At 39.3% G+C, this 26,002-nt stretch overlaps 1 protein-coding gene across 11 annotated transcripts in view; it reads right to left on the bottom strand.

The window, feature by feature from the left end:
* Positions 1–26,002, bottom strand: part of MRTFB (myocardin related transcription factor B) — a 265,761-nt gene that overhangs the window by 144,975 nt on the left and 94,784 nt on the right. Inside the window, exon 5 of one of the 11 annotated variants that reach the window (XM_059898880.1) lies at positions 6,293–6,336. The exons of the other annotated variants lie outside the window; for them this stretch is intronic. The gene's annotated coding sequence lies outside the window, so the exon portion shown is untranslated. The remainder of the gene's footprint in view (positions 1–6,292; positions 6,337–26,002) is intronic. 11 annotated transcript variants of the gene reach the window in all.

Genomic DNA, 26,002 nt, shown 5'->3' with positions numbered 1-26,002 from the left:
GGCGACCAGGGCTGAACAGGAGCAGCAGCACCACCCCACCCCAGCTTCGCTTCGGGGCACGTGAAGAAAACACTCTGCTCTTCCTGTGCCCCTCGAGCAAACACTCAAGGTGCAGCTGGAATTACACTCCAGACTGGTAGAAGATGAAATCTAAAATTGTAGATGTACTGCACATAAACAGGACACGTTTTTGACATCAGGTTATAATTCTTTCAAATAAACAACTTCTAAGCAGGGTTTCTATTTGTAGCGGTTGGATTTTTATGTGTAGCCATTAAATACATAGCCGAAATGTACTATAAATATACAGAACACTGACAATACACTACATAGAAGTTATATAACTGCTCTTCTGTGCCTGAAGTGGCTGTTATAGCTCTAAACATGCCAATGTGATGATTTATTTTTTTTTAACTTGTTTACTGCAGACATGTTTCAAACGAACGTAACATGGAGCAAAATGCATACCTAACACTCTCCACAGTGAGACATTCTGAGGTACTGTAACATTTACGTAAAGAATGTTTCTGAAATACTCATTGTAATCCATCTATAAATAAAAATTTGAATTCGCAAAAGTTTAAAACACATGTGGCTTTTAAATTACTATCTAAAAAGACACAAAGAACTAGAAAATTTTATTTGTTCCCCAAGTAAAACACCCAAAACCCCAGTCTTTTTAGCTTGAACAATTGCATTTTCCAAGTTTATTCAAAATGAGTGATTCTCAGAGAATAAGAATTGATTGGAGGATTAATTTTAAGCTGAGATGATTTTCATATTTATCAAATACTGGGTTAAAAACAAACTCTAGTTTTGTTGAACCATAAATTAGCCTTTGATCTAAATGCTAAGAAGTAAATATTTATAAACAGATTAAACAAATGTTTTACTTAACAGATAAAAAATATACTGCACTCCTACTTCTGAGTTCTCTAAGGCAGGGAGAGGAGGTGGAAGGGAAAAGGAAGAAGGGAAGAAGGAAAGAGAAAAACAGAGAAAGAAAGGGGAAGAGAAAGGGCCACTAAAAGGAGGGCAGTCTCTTCTTGCTGTTTTCTAGCTCTTTACACTTCTTGATATTAGAAATCAGTAAATCTGAATTTAAATTTAAACAAAGATATTAAACAAAGTATTCTAAAATACATGAAGAAAGATGAAGTTTAATTTACTTGTCCAAGCTATCTTGACTAGTTAAGTAGCAGAGCTGGGACTATGAGTCCTCCTGGGTACGAGTCCCCTTAACTTATAATCTAGTTCTTTGGTTCCTAATTAATCAGAAGAGAAACCCTCTTGTCTGAGACAACCACGCCAGATAGTAAGTTGGTAAACTGAAAAACTCAGTTAATAGAGGAGTCATTACAACTGATACACATAAATCTTAAGACATTTTCTTTTAAGTTAGAATGCAGAAATGTCCATGTGTTTGCCAGTATTCCAACACAGGGTCAAGGCCATCTCTTTGCAGATGTGTCAGCTCTCTGGCATAAACCACCACTATCTATGACTCTTAGTTTCCATTTCTTTAAAGTAGAACAAAAATTTAAAGGATTTTGAGCACAGCATGTGTCTATATTTTTACAATTCTGAACCCAATTTATTTAGTTTCTCGCCCACACCCGATTCAATAGTACTAAGTAACATGGCTTTGTGGTCCCAGACACGTAACATTTTTGCATTCATAGTTCATCAGTTTACATAATATTTAGTTAACCTGCATAATTATGATTACTACTACTACTGGCATAAACATATTTAGGAATAAACACAGCTGACTTCTGGTTAGCACATAACTTCATTAGTGAGAGCAGAAATGCATCACCAGACTTCAGTGTCACCTCCTCATCACGCCCATTCAGTGTGTCCTGGGACAAAGGGGTTGGAGAAGGCTGGTAATCCCGCAAGCTGAACAAGTTTAGGATGGATAAGACAGGTCCCACTCCGAAACATTTTAAAATTGATGTTGATGCCAAGGGCACTTCAAATTGGAAACAATCTTTTTAAGTTTTCTGGAGTCTGTTAATGCAAATTACTTCATAGATATTATCTCATTATCATGAAGTCTAACTTCATGCAAAATATGTTAATATTGTACTCTGAGACAACAGTTCAGAGTACATACCAAATAAATGTTAATATTCAGAGTTTTATAACAGTACTCTAGCAGACAGTACAATTATACATAAGTTTCTAATGCTGTTAGTTAAATACGAAATAATCTATTCTCAGTGTATCACAGTCCTTTCAAAATACTTGTGAATTCTTCTCTCCATTAAACACACTTTGGTATACATCATAAAACAGCAATTTCAATCAGCTGTGAAACAACAGTTGTGGATAAGTGTTTTTTGTTGTTGTTAATTGAGATATAATTCACATACCATAAAATTCACCATTTTAATGTGTACAATTCAGTGATTTTTAGTACAGTCACAAGGTATGTAACCATCACTACCTAATTCCAGAACATTTCATCATATCTAAAAGAAATCCCACCCCCATTAGTAGTCACTTCCCAGCCAGGAAGTTACTACCCCCTCCCAGCCCTTGGTACCACTAACCTACTTTCTTGTCTCTATGTATTTGCCTATTCTAGACATTTCATTTAAATAGTTTTACTTCCTTTCTAATCTGGATGACTTTTATTTCTCTTCTTGCATTATTTCCCTGGCTAGACACTCTGTACAATGTTGAATAGAAGTGGCAAGAGTGGATATCCTTTCTTGTTTCTAATCCAAGTGGGAAAGCTTTCAGTCTTTCACCATTAGTATGATGCTAGCTGTACGTGTTTCACAGATGCCCTTTATCAGGCTGGGAAAGTTCTCTTTTATTCCTAATGTTTTGGGTGTTTTTATCATAAAAGGGTGTTGGATTTTGTCAAATGCTTTTTCTGTATTCATTGAGATAATTGTGGGTTTCCCCCCTCTTTATTCTGCTATATAGTGTATTACATTAATTGATTTTTAGATGTTAAATCAATTTTGCATTCTTGTGATGAATCCCACTTGGCCATGGTATATAACCCTTTTTATAAGCTGCTGGATTTGGGTTGCTAGTGTTTTGTTGAAGATTTTTACATTATATTTACAAGGGATATAGTCTAATTTTCTTTTCATGTGCTGTCTTTAACTGGTTTTGGTATCAATGTAATACTGGCCTCAAAGAATGAGTTAAATGTTTCCTTGTCTTCTATTTTTTGGAGGAGTTTACAAAGAATTGGAGTTAATTCTTCTTTAAATTGGTGGAGCCATCTGGTTCTGGGCTTTTCTCTTTGGGAAGTTGTATGATTACTCATTCAATTTCTTTGCTATAGGTCTATTTCAGATTTTCTGTTTCTTCTTGAGTCAGTTTTGGTAGCTTGCATCTTTCTAGAAGTTGGTCCATTTCATCTGGGTTGTCTAATTTGTTGACATGCAGCTGTTCATAGTATCCCCTTATAATTCTTTTTATTTCTGTAACATTAGGAGTAATGTCCCCATTTTCATTCCTGATTTTGGTAATTAGAATCTTTTCTCTTTTTTTCTTAGTCTAACTAAAGCTTTGTCCCCTTTTTTTGATCTATTCAAAAACCTACTTTTGGTTTCATTGATTTTCTCTATTTTCTTTAATTTTTAGTTCTGCTCTAATATTCTTTATTTCCTTCCTTCTGCTTGCCTTGGGTTTAGTTTGTTCTTCTTTTCTAGTTTTGTTAAGGTGGCAAGTTAGGTTACTGATTTCAGTTTTTTGGAAAAGATATTCTTAAAGTTCCAGACTTTTCACAAAGTGATATAATATACATCTTAATGCACAGTATCCACATTATCCTTACAACGTGTGGTATTCATAAATTTCAAAAAGCACTTATTATTATGTTCAAACTAGTTAAGCTTAAACGTTCCCAGAAGCATTTCTACAACACTGGAGTATAAGAGGACGAAAATCGCTTCAGATATCAGAACCACCATACCCTGTGCATACCTCACCACCTTCTGAACATACCCAATGATGAAAATGTCTCATTCCTCCACAGGCAGTCCTTTTCATCTCAGAGAATCCTACCACAATGCCCTTCCCCACACTGAAAGGAAACCATCGCTGCAGTAGGTTGTAGTTTCAAAAAGAAGACACGACACTATCTTCAACCCTACATATTCTTCTTACAATATGACTTCGGCATTCTTCTCATCAAAAGGTGGGGACTAAGCTGCCTCTGCTTGAATTTGTGCTACTCTGTGCTACAGGGTAAGGGATGTTACATGACTTACAAGATTAGGTCATAATAGGTCTGCCTAGGTCTCTTGGAATATTCATTTTTAGAGCTGCTGAGATGCCACGTAAGCCATCTGACTGCCCTGAGGCTGCTATACGGTGAGGAAACCAAAACTAGCCCATGACTAAGCTGAAGTGAAGAGACAGACAAAGATGCCCAGCCAATCACCAGCTACTTCAGCCACCTTCCCTTGCTGTTGCAGTTTCAGCCACTGTCTGACTGCAACCAAAACAGAGACCAAGCCAGAACTGCCCAGTTGAACCCTCCTCAAATCGCTGATCCACAGAGGTCATAGAAGATAAGTAACTGTTGTGGGTTTCAGCCACTAAGTTTTGGGGTGATGTGCTACACAACAATAGTAACTGGAATATTTACTCTAGGCGACATGTACTCCTTAATCCCAGAGTCTGCACCTGGCATCATGAAGACTAAGTCCGATTAATTTTTCAATACTGGAAATACTAAAAAAAAATCATAGTTGATTCTCAGTCTTCTGTGAGCTTATTAAATCATTTGGCAATTTTATTTTAAATCATGGTTTCACTTTTCACAATTCTGGTCATATTAGTCTGAATTAGTTAAAAGACAGTTTATCTACATTTTCTTAATTATGAGACCCAGAACTATATCCAGTCCTCCAATGACGGTATACATGAACTGTTGAGAAATGCAGGAAGACTATGTCACTCACTGGTGAGGCTTTTATTAATTTGGTGTGAGTTCATATGTATAAACTTTGAATAAAATCCTTTTCCACAGGGAATGGTATAGTACAGGATATCAGTTCAGAGTTAAGGTTTTGGAGTTAGACAAATATGGTGACAAAATTCAGCACTATCACTAAGAAGCTATATGACCTTCAGTAAAGTGTATAACCTCAATAAAGCTTAATTCTTCATTTATAAATTGGGGTCACAGTACCCAACTCATGGGATTATGACGAAGGTTAAACGTAAGCACACAAGTAGCTACTGTTATAATGGTTTCTCCAATCACAATGTTCCTCATCCTCTTCCTGTTGAACTGATTTTTTGTTTGTTTTGATCCAAGGTCAGGGCCTCACATTTACCTCTATTAAAGTAGCTCTTATTATATACAGCCCATTGCTTCACTCACTTATGATCTTTTACACAAATAACCGTTTTTAGAAGATGTAGTGGAAGAAAAAACCCCATTAACAATAGCAACAAAAAGATAAAATATCTAGAAATAAATGTAACTGGGAATGTACAAAATCTTTATAAGGAAAATGTTAAAACATGACTGAAGAACTCCAGAGAAGACTTGAAGAACTAGAGTGTATTATATTATTGGATAGGAAGACTCAGCATCATAAAGATGTCTATTCTGCCTAATTCAACTTATAAAATTTAAATGATTGAAATAAAAATACAAAAAAGATTATTTTTCCTTTGGAAGTGGGGTGGGGAACCTAGACAAGTTAATTCTAAAGCCCTTATGGAAAAGAAGAAAACAAAACAAAACAAGCAGAAGTTGTCTGGAAAACCAATGAAAAAGAGGAGAGAGTGCTACTAGACCTAGCATATATTAAAATATATTACAAACCCTCAATGATTAAAACAGTATGATATTAGTATACGAAGTGAGAGACAGGAAAACAAATGATACAGAAGAGAATGTCTAAAAATTAGATACATATATGCATAGAAATTTAGTATATAATAAAGTTGGAATTGCAAATTAGAGTTAAAAACATGGACTTTTTGAAGAAAGGTACTGGGATAACTGAGTAGCCATTTGGGGGGAAAAAAAGTTAGAACCAAACCTAACATAGTTCAGCAGGATAAATGGCTCATGAATCAGAGGTTTAAAGGTTAAAATATGAGACGAAAAAGGTTATAGAAGAAAATACGGGAAGTCCTCCATAGCCTTGGAGTGGGGAAAACCTTTCCATCACTCCAACTCCTGAAGCCATAAAAAAAGATGGATAAATTATATAATTATATATGCATATGTATTTATATGTATATTCATATAAACTTCTACATGCCAAGAAAACCATAAACAAGATGAAAAGTGACTTACCAGGAAGTCTGTATTTGCAACTTACAATACACAGAAATAAGCTCCTACAAACAGAAAAGGAAAAGATCGATAATCGAGATTTTTAAATGAGCAAAGGATATGAATAAAGCTCAGAGAAAAGGAATGTTCTTTTAAAATATGACAAGATGCCCAACCCTCCTCACGAAGAAAGAAATGTTAAAACTACCACGAGAAACCGATTTCATTTAGATTGGCAAAATTCTGAAATTTTAATAACACAGATAGGCAAGACTGGGCCTTACCTCGTAAATTAGAGGAATATAAAATGGTACAACCTTTATGGATAAAAATTTGTCAACATCTATTAAAATTACAAATGCACTAACTCTTTGACCTAGCAATTTATCGTCTGGGAATTTACATGTTCAAAATGAAACTGTAGGTGGGACTTCTAGAATGGCAGAGAAAAGAGCTCAGCAAATCCTGTCTCTAATGGCAATGATAAAACAAGACAAAATTGCCAAAAACAACCTTTTCAAAACCTTTTCAAAACAACCTTTTCCAGAAATTGACGAAAGGCATATACCAAACGGAGAAACATTTATTCAATAAAAAAACTACTGAACCTTCATTTAAAAAAAAATATTCTGTGGCATTTTGCAAATCACATCTACCTGGTAAGGAACTGATTGCATCCAGAATATAAAGGATTTAACATTCAAAATAAAAGACAAAAAAATTCCAATTTAAAAATGGGCAAAATATTTGAATAAGCATTTCACAAAAGATATACAAATGCCTGATAAACACATGAAAAGATGCTCAGTATCATCAGTCACTAGGGAAAATGCAATTAAAACCACAATGAGATACCACTTGACACTAGAATGGCTACAGTAAAAAAGACAGACAATAAAAAATGATGGCAAGGATGTGGATGGAGAAACAGGAACCTTCACACAGTGCTGGTGAGAATATAAAATGATACAGCTACTTTGGAAAACCATTTCATTTGGTATTTCCTTAAAGTGTTAAATATAATTTTACCATGATCCAGCAATTCCACTCCTCGTTATCTACCCAAGAGAAACGAAAACATAAAATCCACACAAAGATTTGTAAACAAACGTTTATAGCAGCATTATTCATAATAGCTCAAAACTATAAACAACTTAAATGTCCATTAATTAGTGAATGGATTAACAAAATGTGGTATATCCCAATGGAATATTATTCGGCCACCAAAAAAAAGGGAAGAAAACTGATATAACACAAACAAAACCAAAAAACATTATGCTAAGTGAAAGAAGCCAGATGTCAAAGAACACATGTTGTATGATTCCATTTATATGAAATTTCCAGAAAAAACAAATCTGTAGAGGCAGAAAATAGATTAGTGGTTTTCCAGGGTTGGAGATGGGAACAGGGATTAACTGTAAATGGTCAAAGATTTCTTTTTGGTGTGATGAAATGTAAAATCAGATTGTAGTGATGGTTGCCCAACTCTGTAAATTTACCAAAAACCATTGAAGTTTACACTTTTAAATGAGTGAATCTTATGGTATGTAAATGATACCTCAATAAGGCTGCTTTCAAAAAGTATTGTAATCTGTGTGTGAATGCTTATAGGAGCTTTATTTATAATTGCCAAAAACTGGAAACAACCCAAACATCCTTCAATTTGAATGGAATAAAACACTGTGGTGCATGTGTATCACAGAACACCACTGAGCAGTAACAGGGATGAGCCACTGACAACTGCAACAATTAAGGCAGAATCTCAGATGCGTTATGCTAAGTCAAAGAAGCCACCCTCAGAGGGCTTCAGTACAGGGACGCTGCAAGAAAGCCAAAGCTACCGGTACAGAGAACGGATCCCTGGCTGCCAGGAGTGGGGCTGATACCAAAGAGGAAGCCAAGGGAGCTTCAGGAGGATGGAACTGTTCTGTATCTTGACTGTGGGTGTGGTTACACGACCCTATATATTTGTCAAAAATCAGAACTGTACATCAGAAACATTGACATATGTGTATATTAAAAATAAATTTAGTGATGTTGTATAAGATTATTCATTGCAGCATGATTTTTAATAGCAACCAATCAGAAACAACTCCAGTCATGATCAACAGGAAACGGGTTAAATAAATTATTGTACATCCATACAATATAATACGACACAGTTGTAAGAAAGAATGAGAAGCTCTCCGGGTAATACTGATATGGAAAGATATCTGATTTATTGGTAAGTGAAACAGTGAATTAGAAAAAGAGAAAAAGAAGAATATAAGCATATTCATTCTTGCTAAAAAGAAACTCTGAATGAAGACACAAGAAAGCAGCAGAGCCGTTTTCAACTATGTGAGTGAGTGTGAATGGGGTGTGCAATGCGGTAGCTGCTGCCAGAGGTGAGAGTGATTTTTAGTATTGTTTTATTATTATCTTTGAACATGTGAATGTAAAAAGGAAACAAATCAAAACAGAAAGAATTTTTTGAATATTGTTCCATCCTCCAATATATACATACTCTCAACGCTGTGTCATCTGAAATTTGTTCGCCTTTTGTATATTCTTCTTAGTCAGTGATTAAAATATTGAAGAGAACTAGGGAAGTCCTTGCAATAAACTAATAAAAATCTTTCTTAAATTAATATTAATCCATTACCACACACTATCCCGACTTCATGAGTTGCATGAAGCTCAACTGTGGGCGAGTTATTTAACTTCCCTAAACTTCTTTGTAAAATGGGTGTAAATGATATCTCCCTTGCGGGGTGCAAATTAAATGGGGCAATATATGTCAAGTGCTTGGAATCATGCTTGGCACTGAGCAGGCATTCAATAATTGCTCACTGCCTTCGTTTTTAGTTATGGTTGCTTCCTGGCTGATGCATTCATCTAACCGTCACAGCATTCAGCCCATATTTCATGAGAGACCTTGTCATAAAAGACCTGCGGTGGTGAAAGCTTTCTTCTGTTTGCTGGGCTGCCTGGGTTCAAATTCCAGCTCTGAAATTTTCTAGCTGGTGGGCAAACCACTTAAACTTCCAAAGCCACAGGATCTTTAGTTTAAAATGGGGGTAGCAACGGTACTTATTTCACAGGATTAAAGGGAGAATTGAATGGAGTTGAGGTGCGGAGCAGAGCTTTGAGCACCTAGTAAGTAGTCAATAAATATTAGCAATTGGTACTATTATTTTGTCTACCACATTCCTGGTTCCCTACTATGTGAAATAACGTAAGAAGTATTGCAATTATTATCTGAATTTCGTAAAAACTTCATGCTAAATCTCATTTCTAGCTTCTCTTGACTTTTTAATTATACTTCAAACTTCCAAATAAAAAAAGTTTATTCCTACCAACTGTTCTGACACACATACACACACAAACATTCTGATGAATAAATGATAATAGGGTTTTTAGATTTCCCTAACACAGGCATAATACAGCTAGCTCTAAAAGTAACAGAGGTTGAAATCAATATTCATACTTTGTATTGTTTTCTCTAACATTTGAGATTTACCAGGCTTTGGATTTCTAGATACTTGGCAATATAACATGGCTATATATATATATATATATATATATATACACCAATTTTTTTCTGAAAGAAAAAACAAAACAAAACTAGGTACCCAAACTAATCTTGGTGATTACGAGAATTTCCCAGAGTTTTTTTTTTTAAAGTACCATCAGTAAAATAAAAGCTGTCTATGTACTTTTATTCCTTATAACACTGTTATCTCTTTAGCTGTTTCCTAAAGTAGCCAGAAAAGTTCAGGATTTAGAATTTAGTCCTTGAAAGTAATTGTTTAGGGTTACAATTTCTGTACTGGAAATGACGAAACCAATGCAGGGGAAGGAGCTTGGGTTTCTGTGTTCCGCAAGCCCTTTGTTTTTCAAGCAGCATTATTTTAATTATTTCCTATAAATATATCACTGTCCTTAAGAAAAATATTTTTCAGATAAAGATTAAAAATCTTTAATCATCACTTGGAACATCACTTGGAAATGACCTCAGCACATTACAAACCTTCTAAAACAGATTTAGTGCATGAAAACCCATTTGCCAAACAAGAAAAGCAACTGTTAAACGGAATTTCATTAATCAAATTGCTTTTAAGAAGAAAAAGACTTAAGAGTTTTTATCAGATGAGCGGCAACAGAGTATTTTCAGAAAATTCTGGGAGATATGGTAAACAAACAAAACAACAACAACAAAAAACCTGCCATCTGGAGAGAACTGAGGTGTTAGCCAGAGACGGATTCTGCTTACCCTCACCCACCCCTACTGCTGCCCTCTACTCCTCTGAGGTTCCCCCTCCAAGCTGCCCCTGTTGGCTGACATAACCATTCTTTCTTCGCCAGGCCAGGATTTCCATTAAACCTTGGGTAGGAATTAAGATTTCCTTTCGAATCCAAGAGAGACCTGGAACCCCAAGTATTTATCCCCAATGGAATTCTGACCATGAAGCAAAGATGGCCTTTATGGAAGGGCCAGGCAGAGGGTGTGCCAGGTACAGCTGTTACATACACCTGCCCCCAGGTAAGGTAGAGGCAGCTGCCCTCGCCGACTTATCTGAGGTAGACAGCAGTGAGCAGACACCCCTGTTAGCACGACATACAGTCTCTTTCTCCTTAGCACGCTGCATGGTTAAAGACTGTCAACCTTAAATGGTCCTTGAGGCTGCAGGTAAGTGATTCTAGAGAGGTCTTTATCTGAACTGCTAAGGGGATTCCAGTAAGTACCAAAATACAAAACAAAAGGCAGATTTCTCAGTTTTGAACAACTCAAGCCCATGCACACCAGCAAAGTACTCAAAGAACACACAGGGGGGGAAAAAAAAAAACGGGGAAAAGTGTAGTTATTTTTAAAATATTTATAGAGAAAAACTGAAAATAATCTATTGCCCATCAGTAGGTTAAATAAATATTGGTACATTCATTTCACTGAAATTATGCTATAACTGAAAATAAAAACCACATAGAGCTATACGAACTGAAAAGGGAAAATGTCTATGATATATATATATAATTAAGTAGAAAAACGTGGCTACTGAACAGAATGGATTATGTGTACAGATAACACATACACAGAGCAGTCAAGAGAAAGAATGGGGCAGGTAAGGAGAGTGGCATGTAGGCTGCAGCCAAGGGCAGGCAGGGAGAGTGTGTGTAAGGCAGGCGGAATGCCAAAGAAACAGAGAAGGTGAGAGGAGAAGAGATGGGGCAGGAGACAGAGAAAGAGAAGAAATGGGCAGGAGGCAAAGAGAGACCAAGTGATGCACAGGGACAGACATGGAAGTATACATTCAAAATGGCTATTGCTCTGAGTGTCCCATACAGTAGCCACTAGCCACATGTGTCTATTGAAATTTAAAATCGTTAAAATTCAATGAAATTAAAAATTCAGTTCTGCAGTCACACCAGTCACATTTCAGGTGCTCAGCAGCCACATGTGAGTCATGGCTACAGTACTGGCAGCACAGGACAGAACGTTCCCGTCACTGCACAAAGCTCTACTGGGTAGCACTGTTCTATACGCTCTGGTGTTGTGTAAATTTTTTTATAGTGAGTGTGTTGTACTTTTCTAGTCTGCGAAGAAAATAAAGATATTTCCACTTTGGGGAAAAAAACAGGTTTGGGGTTTTTTTCCTCATTCTGTATCTCTTTTAATAGTTATTTTTCAAACACCACAGAAGCACCAGAGGTTTCATAAGGGCTTAATGACCTTTATTCTGTCAATTTTCTCCAAGTTATTTGATTCTTACTAATTCAGTTCTACTTAACAAGAGTTCAGATGCCACCAAAAGAAGGAAGACAACGACATATATTTGGAACATCGTGACATTGCTCTCGTTCTCTAAAATCTAAAAAAGGTTACGTCACTCATTCTTAGTAGAAGCAAGCACAGTTGACAGAAACCCTCTGCAGTTTAGACAAACATTTTAAATTGAAGGTTTTCTTCAAAAGAATAATAGCACTTAAAAATAGAATTCATTTTTTTTTCTGATGCAATTCAGTACAAAGTAGAGAAGAAAAAAAAAAACAGCCTAAAGCTTTAAAAAAAAAAAAAAAAGTGCCACTTTAACTGAAAAAGAGAATGGCAATGCTAAGAACCAGTTTTCAACTGAAGGCTGTAACATCCAAGTGGTGAATGTTCATAATAACCCGTTCCTCAGGGTTTTCTCATGTAATAGAAGTTTGAAGCATCTGGTGAGGTTTTAAGCAGGTAACATTTTAAAGAAAAGTTAATAGAAAGGTCTCCAGAAAAAAACATAAGGCACATATACAAGTTTGTGGGGAATGCACAGGTAATACCATTTAGAGACCCTGAGTCTCCTCTGAAAACCCACTGACTGCTGCTGGAAGATCGCAGCCTCAGTCCCTGCTGGGATCCCCGTCAGCATCCAGTAACCCACAGGGTCCCACGGCAGATCTAATCTGTACCCTGAAAGTTCTCCTCAAAACCCTCCACAGATCACATCCACCTACTTTCCTAATGCAACCACCCACTAGTCTCTCACCAGACCTTAAATTCCAATCATAACCATCTATTCAAGGTTCTTACCACAGGGTCATGCATAATATATAAAGATATAAAGCCACAGTAATTAAGACAGTGCAGAAGTGACACATGGATACACTATAGACCAGTGGAGCAGAGCCCATGCATAGTAGCAATCTGGATACAAAAGACAAAGTGGCATAACAAACCAGTGGGGGAGAAGACGGACTCTGCAATCAGAGATGCTGGCCCGTGCAACTAGTTTATATTCACATGGAAAATTGTTCCCTATCTCATACCCACACACAAATAAATTCCATGTGGATTAGACTTATGCTGAAGAGCAGAACTCTTCTTTTGGAAGAAAATATGGTAGGATCTCTTTATGACCCCAAAGTACTCAGAGTACAGAGGAATTTATTAAACATGGTATAAAAAGTACCAACCATAAATGAACAGACTAATAAGTATGACTTGATTAAAATGTAAAACTTGTACACAACAAAGCACACCATAAAGTGGAAAGATAAGCCACTGGGAGAACATATTTGAAACGCAAAATATCAACTAAGATAAATAGCCAGAATATATAAAGTACTAAAGATATACAAGGGGGAAAAAAAAGCAAACCAATAAAAAAATATACAAGTCACAAAAGAGAAAAAAAGAAACACACAAAGTCACAAAAGAGGCAACTCAAACAGCCAAATAAACATAAGAAATGATGCTCAAACACACCAGAAATCAAGGAAACACACTATTTCAAATTAGCAAAAATGTGAAAGTCTGGCAACACCAAGGCTTGGCAAGGATACAGAGCAACAGGAACTCTCAGACAGTGCTGTTAGGGGCTGAAATTTGTACAACTACACTGGGGCATATCTGGCAACATCTAGTGAAGTCAAGGATGCACATGCCCTATGCACCAGCAATTCTACCTCTAGGTACAAACGCTAGAGAAGGTCTTAAATATGCTCAAGAAGACATGCTCACAGTAACACTGTTTAATAGCAAAGCATGAAAATAACCAAAACTTCCACTGACAGAGAAGGAATAAACTATAGTATAATCCTGGAATACCACAGAGCAAAAAGGAAGAATTACTGCTACACACTTCTACACAGATATATCTCATACATAATGTTAAATGAAAACTCAAGTTGCGGAAATATATACACAAGATCCACAAACTACATACACTGTTTATTAATACATATGCATGTAATGTAAGTAGAAAGCCAAGCATGGGAATGACACACACCCATTTCAGGATGATGGTTCTCTGCATAAGGAAGATGGGGAAATGTCAGCTGGGAGGGTACACAGGAAGCATCACACACGATACATGTGCAATATTTTATTTTATATCATCCTAAGCTTTTAATGTAAAGCAAAGGTAGCAAAATGTTAAAATTTGACTAAGCTGTTTAAAGATTATATTATTCTCTACACTGAATACACTGTTCTGTATTCATGAAATATTTCAAAAGCATGAAGTAACTTGTATTTTAAAGAAAGACAAAAAGAAGCAGAGGCTGAAATTTATCAAAATGGTTGTCTTCTGATACTGAGCCTCTGGCTATGGATAACTTTTCTTCTTTCCTTCTTAGTTTTCCATATTTTCTAATTTTCTTCCCATAAAGTCAACCAGATACTTCTAGTCCAATTTATTCTTCCATCTTACTCCCAAAACCAACACTGTACTTTCTTGCTCCTTTGGTACAGAACTTGGTATTGCAGTATGCACTGTCTCCTACACTGGAATATGGGTTCTTGGAGGGCCCATCACATGCATTCTCATTTTTACAAAAATTATGTACTGAATGCCTACAGTGCACCAGATACCATGCCAGGAGCTACGGAAAGATAAATGAACAAAACATACGATGTTCCTTCCTCCATAGAGTTTATAGTCTCAAAGAATAGAAACAGTAAACATAGAAAAAAACTACTGATATATAATTAAAACTGTGAGGAATACTATGAAGGAAAAGAATAGGTGCCATGGGACCACATAATAGAAAGGCCTAATATAATTTACATTGCATAGGAGAAATAGCAATATGCCAGGAAGGGAGGGGTGGAAGGGCCTCCAGACAGAGACAAAACCCACTAGTGTCTTTCCCACTAGCCTGAAGCAATGATGGCAGGGGTTGCTTCTGACCCATAGCTGTGCCCACTACTTTCGTGGTGCTTTAACAAACGCTTCTTGGTTGGTTCTAAGAAGCCTCTGAGCAATCAGGAGATTCTGTGCCTATAGCTCTAACGCAAGAAAGAAGTACTTGCGGGATGGCCCAAAAGGCAAAAGAAGTAGTCGTTCAAAGAGGCAGAACAGAGTCTGAGCCCACTGTGTGGTAGCTCAGTTCCTCAAAAAGCACTTGCCATATATTCTCTCATCCTCCTATCCTGAAAGAGCTAACCTTTCTCTTCAATCTTCCATCCATCCATCCCCTTCCCTGCCCAGTACCTTCATCCCCTAGTTACTCAATTCAATACATTTAAGTGGACCTACGTGTGCCAAGCTAGGTTTATGAAGATCCACACAAGCATAGCCTCTGCCTCAAAGAGCTTTCCTTCTAGACCAGTGGATCAACTGGGGGTGACCATGTCCCCCGGGGGACATTTAACAATGCCTGGAGACATTTCTGGTGGTCACGTGGGGCGAAGGGAGGGGGGCGCTACTGGAATCCAGGGGGTAGAGTCCAGGGATGCTGCTAAACAGCCTATATGATGCTCGATGACAGCCCCTACACAACAAAGAATTATCTGGCCCAAATGTCAGTAATGCCAAGGTAGAGAGACCTGGTACAGGTTACTTAGAACCACATCTATAAGTTGACTGCTAAAGCAGGGCAAATGTCAGAGGACGATGGCCAGAGGCCAAGCAGGTCGAGTGTCAGAGGCCTAGGAGAATATAAAACACCAGGTGTAAAAAAAAAAAAAAATTCAATAGTGCCAAGGTTAGACAGGCGTATTTTTTAAAAAATGTCAATAGTGTTGAGGTTGAGAATCCTGCTCCAGAGAATTAGCAGCATTATTACATCACAATGCAACAGGAGTACAAGGTGTTCCATACGAAGGTGAGGAGGTATCTAGTATAGAACCAAGGGTAAGAAAGATTTCCTTGAAAGTGACATCTAATTCAAAACCTGAAAAACAGATGAGTTAAGTATGGGATGAAAGGACAGAAGCAGGATAAAGCAGCTTCCAGACAGAAGGTACAGCCAGTAGGCAAGGGACTATGGAATAGAAGAAAAATGTTCGTTCGATGGGAACATGGGGAGTGGCTATGGAAGGGCTGAGGAGATAAACGGGCCCAGATCATACTGAGCTTGCGTGACGGGTTAAGAAATGCAGACATTATCTTTAGGGCAATAAGAAGCCACCGAAAGGATTTACACAGAGGAGGGATATGGACAAAACTTGTTTTAGGACAACCGCCCCAGAGAATGAACTGCTAGGAAACTGAGTAGGAGGGGCTCCTGTGGTGCAGGTGACAGAGGCGTGGCTTGACCCGCATGGTGGTTCTGAGGGGCGGAGGGAGGCACTCAGGGATGCTCAGACACAGGCTGTGATGTGTACCTATCACGGTTCTGGAACTAGCCATTCCAGAGCCCTCAAATTCCAAAGCTAAGCTTTCTGCAATTCATCTGTGGCCCAACCTAACCAGAATTATGTGGCAGCAAAACCAGAACCTGAACTGACTTGAAGCTATTTATAGTACATTTATCCTATTTAATGTGAATGTTTCAAGGCAGAGGATTAATGTTTGACTGCAGGATGCTGCCCTGGACCTCACTGGGTAGCATATTCACTTTTTAAAATTCAAAGAAGTCTGTATTCCAAAATGCAGCTGGACCCACGGGTTTAAGATAAGGGATTGTGGACCTCTATACAAGGTGCTGAATAAACTTTTGTCAAACTACATGAAATTAGGCAAAGTAAGTTACTGAATTATTATTTGTTCAAAGTATTTTTCTAAAAACAGTATGAAACTTCCAGATACCACATACATACATACACATACGTTTTATGGAACTTTGCCTTAAAAAAACCTAGAAATTTGGCATGTGATCCTAGCAGACTCACAGCAGTGGGATTTGGGGAAAGAACTTAAAAAAATTATTTCACAAAAACTTATTTATTTCACAATTCCTCCTCCTGGGATTGCCGCACAGAAGGAAGAGTAGGTATAATCAGTAGCAAGAACCAGATCTCCCTTTTAGTAGAATAATTCCAAGTAAAGCCAGTTGGAAGTTAAAAGAGACTTGAGGTCGCCTTCCTAATCGCTGTTAGCACAGCCGCAAACACATCAGTAACTTGCCTGACGCTTGCTTGATAAAGGAGACCTGGCTGCTTTGTACTTGGGCTGAGTACTGCAAATATGAATAGCTGTGTCAAGTGGTCACAGGCCACAGCTGCAGGGGCAAGGAGGCACTCACTCTTGTTCATTCATTCCTTCATTCAACACACATCTGCGAAGAGGTTTCTGTGTGCCCGGCACTGTTTGTTCTAGATGCTGGGGATACAGCGTTCATGAGACCCCTCAGAGGTTATGGATTCTACAGAGGCACACGGACATGAAGCATACAATTACAATCAGGTGTAAAAAGTTATGATGGGAAAGCATGATGACAATATACAGCAGAGGGACCAAATGTAGTAGGAAGAAAAGAATCTAGAAAGACCTCTCTGAGCAAGTGATATTGAAGCTAAGACCTAAAGGATAATTAAAAATTATCTAAAGGGATCTAAAGAGACTAGAAAGAGAGTAAGAAACTGAACTGAAGCAAACCAGAAAATTGGAGAAAACCAGAGAATAGAAGAAAATAATGGCTGAACTCAGAGACTGCAGCCTCAAGTGTAGGCTCGAAAGAAGCTATTACCCTGAAGAAATCCTACTGGAAATTGGACTACATTTTCTGATGTTCTGGAAGGCACTTTGCACTTAAAGATAGAATAAATGTGGGAAGTGGGGTTTAAAATACTTAAACATTTATTTTATGCTTATTTAGACTAAAGGAAAACAACCTTTCTATGTAATAAAATACACCTAAAATGCACTTCCAACAGATAAATTGAGTAGTTGTATATTGAAACATTTAAAACACTTACAATGAGTTTGAATAATAAATTAGGTCATCAGCAATATGCTGCCAACTTTGTAAAGCACTATGGTCTGGCAGGGTATTTTAAAATAATAAATTTACCAGAAACATAATTGAGATATTCAGATGTCAATTGAGAAGACTTTGGCAACATTAAAGGTTCCAACCACAAATACTTAAGTCATATGTTATATTTTGAACCTATGACAGTTTGAAAAGCAACTGCTTGTATTCTACCCTAAAGACCCGAAGGAACTAGCCATCCATAGTAGCTATTTTTATTGACAGACTCATTACTCCATGCCAGAGTACCAGAGTTTTAAAAACGAGTGTTAGCACATTTTCGTTCTATCTGTGTAATACTTTTTATCCTAAAAAAAATTCAAGAGATTTACTAAACCAAAGGCACTCCCATTTGACTAAATACACCTGGGAGAATCTGGGGAAAAAAATCAAGCTTGATATAAGAGGAGGCAATAATACCTCACAACTGTTACTCAGTATCTTTGTATCTTTTTTTTTAAAACCCTCTCCTCCCCAATTTCCGTTAGGGTCATCCACTGACCGCCCAGACACTCCTAAATTCCTTGGTGACTGGGCCTGATTTGTATTTTTTCTTTCTATGTAATCTCTGCCATCATGCTAGAGGAGTTGGAATTCCCTCTAATTATCCACTGTCCCAGTAATTCAATTTCCTCAACAACAGGAACCTTCCCATTCTCTCCAACCTCCCACAAGAACAATCACATCCTAGACCCATCTTAGAACCTGAATTCTGGAACAACCTCCTGTGAATACACTGTTTCCTCGTGCCTCCTGTACCTGTCCTATCACCCCTCCTTTCATCCATCCAACCATCCATTCATTCATTCTACATTCAACTACTATTCACTAAATAGCTGCCTTTTGCCAAGTTCTGTTCTAGGTACAGGGGGAAAAGCAGTATTAAAAATTAAAATATAATAACCCATATAGAAATCTTTGCCACCATGGAATATACAAATAAGTAAATAATATGTACTGTCAAGTAGTGATAAATGCTGTAGAGGAAAACAGAAAGGCAGGGAAGGGGGTGTGAGGGCTTGGCAAGAGGACACCGTGTCAAACAGGGTGGTCAGAGATGCCCCAAGAAGGAGACAGCTGAATGACCTAGCCCTGAAGGAGGTGAGGGTCAAGCTACAAAGGGTGCCCTGAGTAAGATGGGGATGAGAACACCGGCTTCTACTGTAAAACCACAGCTCTGAGAGCAGACCCGGGAGGAGGGGGAGGAGAAGCAGGAGGCCTGGCTCTCACCTGGCTTCGTCGCGGCTCTTTCACGTGGTGCCGGTTGTCCCTCCCACAGCCCTGGCGCTACTGGGCTGGAGGCAAGGTGGCATCACCCTGGTCATCCCTGTGGTTTCCAAACCATTCTCTCCCTCCTCCCTAAGTCTCTCGGCTTTGAATGTCCTATCATGAGACTCTGTCGCGACTACCGTGGCTGCTGTCCAACAACTCATCTTTCCTGGGCCACCTGTCCCCACGATCATTCGCCAAACCAGGACTTAGCCTCTGGCATCACAATTCCTGGCACCTACCCTCTGACCACCACCTCTCAGATTCCCAGCTCACTTTCTTTCAAATTCTGGATCCAACAATCCGTTCACCTCCTGGGGTCTCCGCGCCACTGACCCCACCACCTTTATACTGCCCCTCGTACCTTGATGGTCTCTCCCCTCCTCTACGTCATGGTCGGGCACTCAGCTCCACTGCTTCTTTGTGCCCGCTCGGCAGACCCTCAGGGCTGCTTAAACCCATGCCACCCCCACTCCACACTTGCCCCTGAACAGGGAAAAAGCGATGGGCGGGAGGGAAGCCGAAAGCCAGTGGAGCAGCTCCCTTGGGCAGGTGAGAGGATGGCATCCTGTACAGAAGGAATGCCTTCGACGTGAGTGGAGAACTGCACGCACGGTGAGTGGGGGAAGGCTGGGTGCGGGGCACACATCTGACGGGTGCAGGTTCGGCAGGAAAAGGTTGAGGACCTTCTCTTCTGGCTGCTTCTCAGTGAATGGGAGCGAGGCCATGAAGTGATTGTGAGGCAAGGAGAGAGGTGTTAGAGGACTGAGAAAAGGAGAAACTAGCAGAGTGAGAGAACGAGCACACGTGGCACATCCCTGAGGCTGCAGCTCCTCCCTCTGCTAAGTTAACCAGCCCCTCTGCCCTCACTTGCCTCTGCATCCAGCCTAGAACTGGGTGGAGGGCAGCAGAGGGACAGAGCCACTTCAACAATTATAATATCCAAGTCAGGGTTTCCCCATGTAGATCCCTAAAACCAAGCACTGCTGAAAAAATTCAGAAAACTGAAATGAGTCCATCACAAACTCACGATGATTCATTTCAACTGGATTCTTAATGTCAGTAAATACTTTATTCACCTCTGGTAAGGCCCATCCCAAAGCCCAAGGCAGGTGGTGTTTTTCTACTTTCTTCAAGTCCCTAGCATCACTCCCCCCACCCCTGTCCCCATCACTCAGCAGATGAACTTGGCTTCTACTTTACTGAAGGCAAAGGCCACTTGATGTATGTGAGCTTCTTTAAAATTTCCTTTCTCGAGGACTGAAAATCTGTGCATGTTTAAGCTCTACCTGTCCTTCCCCCTGGCTCCTGAATGTTCTTTCCTTCATGCTATGGCTAACCCACCTCTCTCTCTACCACTCCCATCTCCAAGCTACTGAGCCTTATTCAGTTACCCTACCTTTCTTGCATCTTGAATTTGTTAAATGTATAGGTTATGACAAGAAAAAAGTATTCCAGATGAAAGAAACAAAATAAACAAGTTATACAGGCAAGAAAGAGTATGGAATGCTTATGCAAACAGTGTTAAAACCAGTCTTATTACATAGTGGGGTGTGTTGGAAAGTGGTAGAAAACAAAGTTAGATGGATAGGGTGGGACAAGATTACAGAGTATCTTACCACAGAGTGTCAGGCTGATGATTTCTAAACAAGAAAATGCTCATGATGAAAGTAGGATTTAAGGGAGATAAGACCCACGCATGGGATGGGATGGGATGGGATGGGATGGGATGGGATGGTTTGGGATGGTCTGGGATGGGAAAGGAGGGATTTACACTTGGACCAGAAATAGGATGGGGGTTGGAGGAAAGGAGGGCGAAAGGCAAGAGGGTGAGGCAACCATCCTGACGAGCATGGTGAGAGCCTAGTCAAATGTGGAGGTAGTGAGAAGGAAGAAAGGAAAAGAAAAAAGACATTTCTCAAAGAGAAATGAACAGAACCTGGTGACTGACTGCGTACTGTGGAACAATTTCAACCCAAATTCCAGGAGAGGGGCTGTGTAACTGTCACAAGATGGAAGACACGGTGCTACACTGGTGAAGTTCTTAGAATGACAGCATTTGGAGGCTGGTTTGGAGGCTGGGAGGGGCCAGGACCTCTGAGATCATGGGATTCAGCTCCCTCACTTTACACATGAGGAAGCAGAGGCCCAAGGAAGTGAAGTGATTTGTCTGAAGTCACAAAACTAGTCAGTCGCTGACAGAGTTGGGACTGGACCCGTCTCCTGTCTGCCTTCAGAGCTCCTTCCACGACAGACCTTTCTATCTGCCCACTGAGACCCTTGGTGCCACACTTCACTGACAAAAACTACACGATGCAACTAGCCACCTGGCTCTGGCCTCTGCAAATATCCAACGAGAGCTTCAAAGCTGCTGGACTGACTCCATCCAGGACCTTCCTGAAGATAAGCCTGCCTTGTCCTTTCCTGGGGAGCCCAGCTCAGGCACTGTTTTTAAGTTTCTAGTAAATCTCAGGGCAACAGAGTAACTAAGACACAAGCCCTACCCTAAGGGTCATTAAAATGATTTCGAGAGTAAAGGGCAAACCATACTGACCCTTATTGTTTCCTTCTTCCCCTCCTATTCTGATTCAGTAACAGAATTTCAGACGCTGTCTGCCTCATCTGTGATGGAAATCTTGTATGATTCCTTTTAGCAAAGACCAGAATTTGTGTTTGTTATTCCTCATACTGTCAGTGCATAGAACTCTGCTGATAACAAAATGTAGCCATAATATTTCTAGCAAGGCTTCTACATATTTTCCCAGACAATTAGTAAAATAGGAGTTTCTAGGTAATTTGCTAGTGAACTTTGAGCCTCGACAGAAGTTAACATGAATAGAGCTTCCAGTGTTTTATGTAAACCAAGCACAATTACTAAAAAAATATAGGCAAGTTGGCTATCTCATTTCTTCTATCGGTGTCAAGAAGAATTTTAGCAAGCTACCACGGACTTCAGCAAGCAGATACTTGTCCATACTAAAGCAGAGGGGACTGCCTGAACTAACTGAAGTCAACAGATAAAGCTCAGTAATTTTACAGCAGAATTATTTAGTATTGTTTATTTTTCTCCTCTTGCTATTGCACAGAGTGCAACGAAAAAATTTTTAAAAAGAAATTTAAAAAACTATAAAATACGCCAAATCCTTCTTTGGGAAAATAGTGACAATTCTGTGTTTTCAAGGACAGATTTTCAAAGTACTAGTCCCTGCGGTGATGACAGTATTGGGATTAAAATGTACACAATTCAGGTATCAAACTTGACCCCTTGGTTTGTTTATGCTTTCTTCTGACTTTATTTCCTCACACTATTCATTTTGGAATTTATTTTTTTACCACATGCTTTGAGCATCTCAAAAGCTTAAACTGAGTACATCTGTTTGCTTCGCAGCTTCAAGACATGCCCTTTGTGACTAAGCGGCAGGTGCTGTTCAGTTTATTTTCATGCACGTAAACTAAGCCCTTGAACTTGGAGTGAGGAAAAGCACTCAGCTTAAAGTTTAGAAAGGAAGGAACTACAGAACAGCTTCCTTTAGAACAGCCTGCTTTTTCAGCTTCCTGTATGAAAATAGTATTGTATTTTTATAGAAATTGCAAAGAAACAATGAAGAAATTATATTTAAGCCTTTAGACAGTTAAGCTGCAAATCCTTTAAACAATTTCTTCCCATAATTTTGATATTTAAATCAAGCCAGGAACAGAAAAAGAGACTAATAAAATAGAAATGTGGTACATATTTCTATAATCCATTAAAATGGATTATACATATTTCAGATTACTATAAGGACTTCACATTTTCTTATAGTAAATAACAGACATTAAGACTCTTGGCTTTAAAAGTCCCAGATATCAAGCTACTGTAGTACTTGGTAGAGATGATGGGATGAAGCTTTTCTTTATTGGTGTAGTTGCTGCTATTGTTGTTATGAAACTTTTGACTGAAACACATTAGCACACATACACACACTAAGTTTATTATTAAACACAGCTTTTCAGACTCTAACTGAATGAGAGATAATTGAGTATTCTCTTTAAAAATAAAAATAAATGTATTCAAAATCTTGAATCTCAGGGGAGACAGAAGTAACCCCTTCAGGGTACAGGCCTTAAATGTTGTCTCCCAAACTTCTATGAAGTGGCCAAGTCACCCACGGTGCCTTGCTTCCGTGGCCATCTCTCTCACATGGATTTCAACAGTCAACGTACACAGCCAGAAAGCCATTTACGCAGTCCATCAGCTCTAAGTTCCCTCTGTGCATAATTCAGTATGTTACTACTATGCATTTAGGAATTTTTACCAAGGGCTGTTAAATGAACTCAAGCTTATAATGAAATTCAACCTCCCATTCTCACAGTATTCTTTTCTGAATATTAACCTTTCATCATATTCAAATATTCAAGATTCAAGTGTGTTAAGAGAATTCCAAACACCTGGACTATGTACGAAAGAGCAATACAGACATGCGACGCTATAGATAGTATGGTTCCCTGGATATCCTTTAACCTGCCCCAGTCCTACCCCTTCATAACACCCAACATCAGGGTCAGCAGCTATTTCAAATCCAGGGCTCAGAGAAGCATATGGCCCTCGTCAAGGGGACTGAAGCCAGTGGACAGCAGCTGGACTCACTGTAAGCTCCCACTCGGGAAGCACTGCAGTTCACTGCTGTGCCCTGGACCCCCTGAAGTAAAGGGGTGCCTGGAGGAGAGGCAGTGGTGGCAGATGTTTGGAATGAGAGCTCAGGGCATCCTGTCTCTGCCTGGAATCAGACACCTGGAGAGGACAACAAAGGAAAGTGTGTCTTGTAGAGTTCCCAAAGTCCCCTGCTATGCCCTCTCCTTGGTGTACTTCGCCACTAACCTTTCTGCACCTTCCTCTCCAGTAACTGCACCCCATGTGCACTACACTTAACCTGTTTACCTTTGTCTTTTCACCTGCCCATAAGATTCTAAGGTCACTGAGGTGAGGAGCTCTCATCTTTTCATCTCTGTGTTTATCCCTTGTTTCTAGCAGAGCAGATGGTGCAAGGCAGTTTGTCCTTGAACTTTTTGTTGGGGAGTTGTTAGAGACCAAAACCAAGTCTGACTTCTGGCATGTTCACCCCCCTCCTCAACTGCACCCACCTCCTATTCTATACTTAGCATTCATTCCTATATCTGATCAAAAACTACTATCAGCAAAGGATACAATAAATCATTTCATTCTAAAAGAAAGATGACAGATATGTGGTTGACCTCTTAAGTGGCCCTGCAAAATGAGGGAATTTCAATTACCCAGATGTGAATGGGAGAGAGGATCTAGGCGGCAGCTCTGGAATCACACCATGGGGGCAACTGCTTCCCTCTTACATCCAGCAGGTCCACCACACAGAAAAGTTTTTCTGTTTTTTCTTTTTTTCTGAGTCATCGGTAACTTTGGTTCTGCCGAACTACTATCTCTACCCTCTGTGCTCTCTCTGATAACTATGCCTATACCCCCTTGAAGAGTAACTGGGCCACGTAAGCAACTACACAAGCAGACCTCGGAGATACTGCAGGTTCAGTTCCAGACTACCATGGTAAAGCGAATATCGCCAGAAAGCGAGCCTCACGAATCTTTTGGTTCCCCAGTATATATAAAATGTATGTTTATACTATACTATAGTCTATTAAGTACATACTAACATTATGTCTAAAAAACCGTACACACCTTAATTAAAAAACATTTTATTGCTAAAAAATGCTAACCATCATCTCAGCCTTCAGCGAGTCATAATAACATCAAAGATGATTGATCACAGACCACTGTAACAAATATAATAACAATGAAAAATTGTGAAATATTATGAGAATTACCAAAATGCGACACAGACACTAAGTAAGCAAATGCTGTTGGAAAAACTGCACCAATAGACTTGTTCGATGCAGGGTGGCCACAAACCTTCGGTTTGTAAAAAAAAATGCAATATCTGCAAAGTGCAATGAAGTGAAGCGTGGTAAAACAAGAGATGCCTGTACTTTAATTAATATACTGAACATGTGCACAGACAGCCATATAGTACAGTTCAGTGTGCACTCGCTTTTTGTCAGATTTTCCCATTTTCATTCTCAGCTTAGTTGGACACTGCCTGAGGATAGGAGCTATGCACACTTCCCCACGTGGAGTCCCAGCCCAGTGCTGAGCACTCGGTCACTACTCAACGGGACACTACGGACAAGCAAGCATAGACACAGAACCCTCAGTAACAAAAAGCATTCAAAACTGCCAGAAGGCTAGAATGAACATTGATAATGTTGATGCTGTTAAACAGCAATTCACATTTACCTAGCGCTTACTAAATGTCAGACTTTGAACTATGCCCTTCACAAACAGTCTCTCGTTTCATCCTCACAAGGTCTAGAGAGGTTAAATACCTTGGAGTTGCACAGTCAAGTGGGGCAACTGGCAGGCTGACTCCAGAGTCTACATTCAACTGGCTCATGAATTCAAAAATTTAAGATTCCCCGAATATTTCCTAACAGTATGGCTAAGAAGACGTGTAGTGACTAAAAACAAACAAACAACTCTTCGCCTCTTAGCCCCTATCCAGGCAGTTCCTCTGTGGGAGCACAACCCTCATCCCACCTCCCTGTCTACCAGGAAATTCCACGCATCCTTAAAGTTACCTCAGGTATTCCCTTCAGCAACCCTCCCATTGCACCCTGCACACACCAACATTCTATCAATGGTCCTACTCTGGTCCATGTGGCTGTTTACTATTTCCCTACAAGAATCTGAGCTTCTCAAGGCTGAGAACCTTGTCTTTCCAGCTGTGCACCCGGGGCTCC

Source organism: Balaenoptera ricei, chromosome 15 (genome assembly GCF_028023285.1).
Source record: "Balaenoptera ricei isolate mBalRic1 chromosome 15, mBalRic1.hap2, whole genome shotgun sequence".
Classification (NCBI taxonomy): Eukaryota; Metazoa; Chordata; class Mammalia; order Artiodactyla; family Balaenopteridae; genus Balaenoptera; species Balaenoptera ricei.
This window is presented reverse-complemented; position numbering and strand designations above follow the sequence as displayed.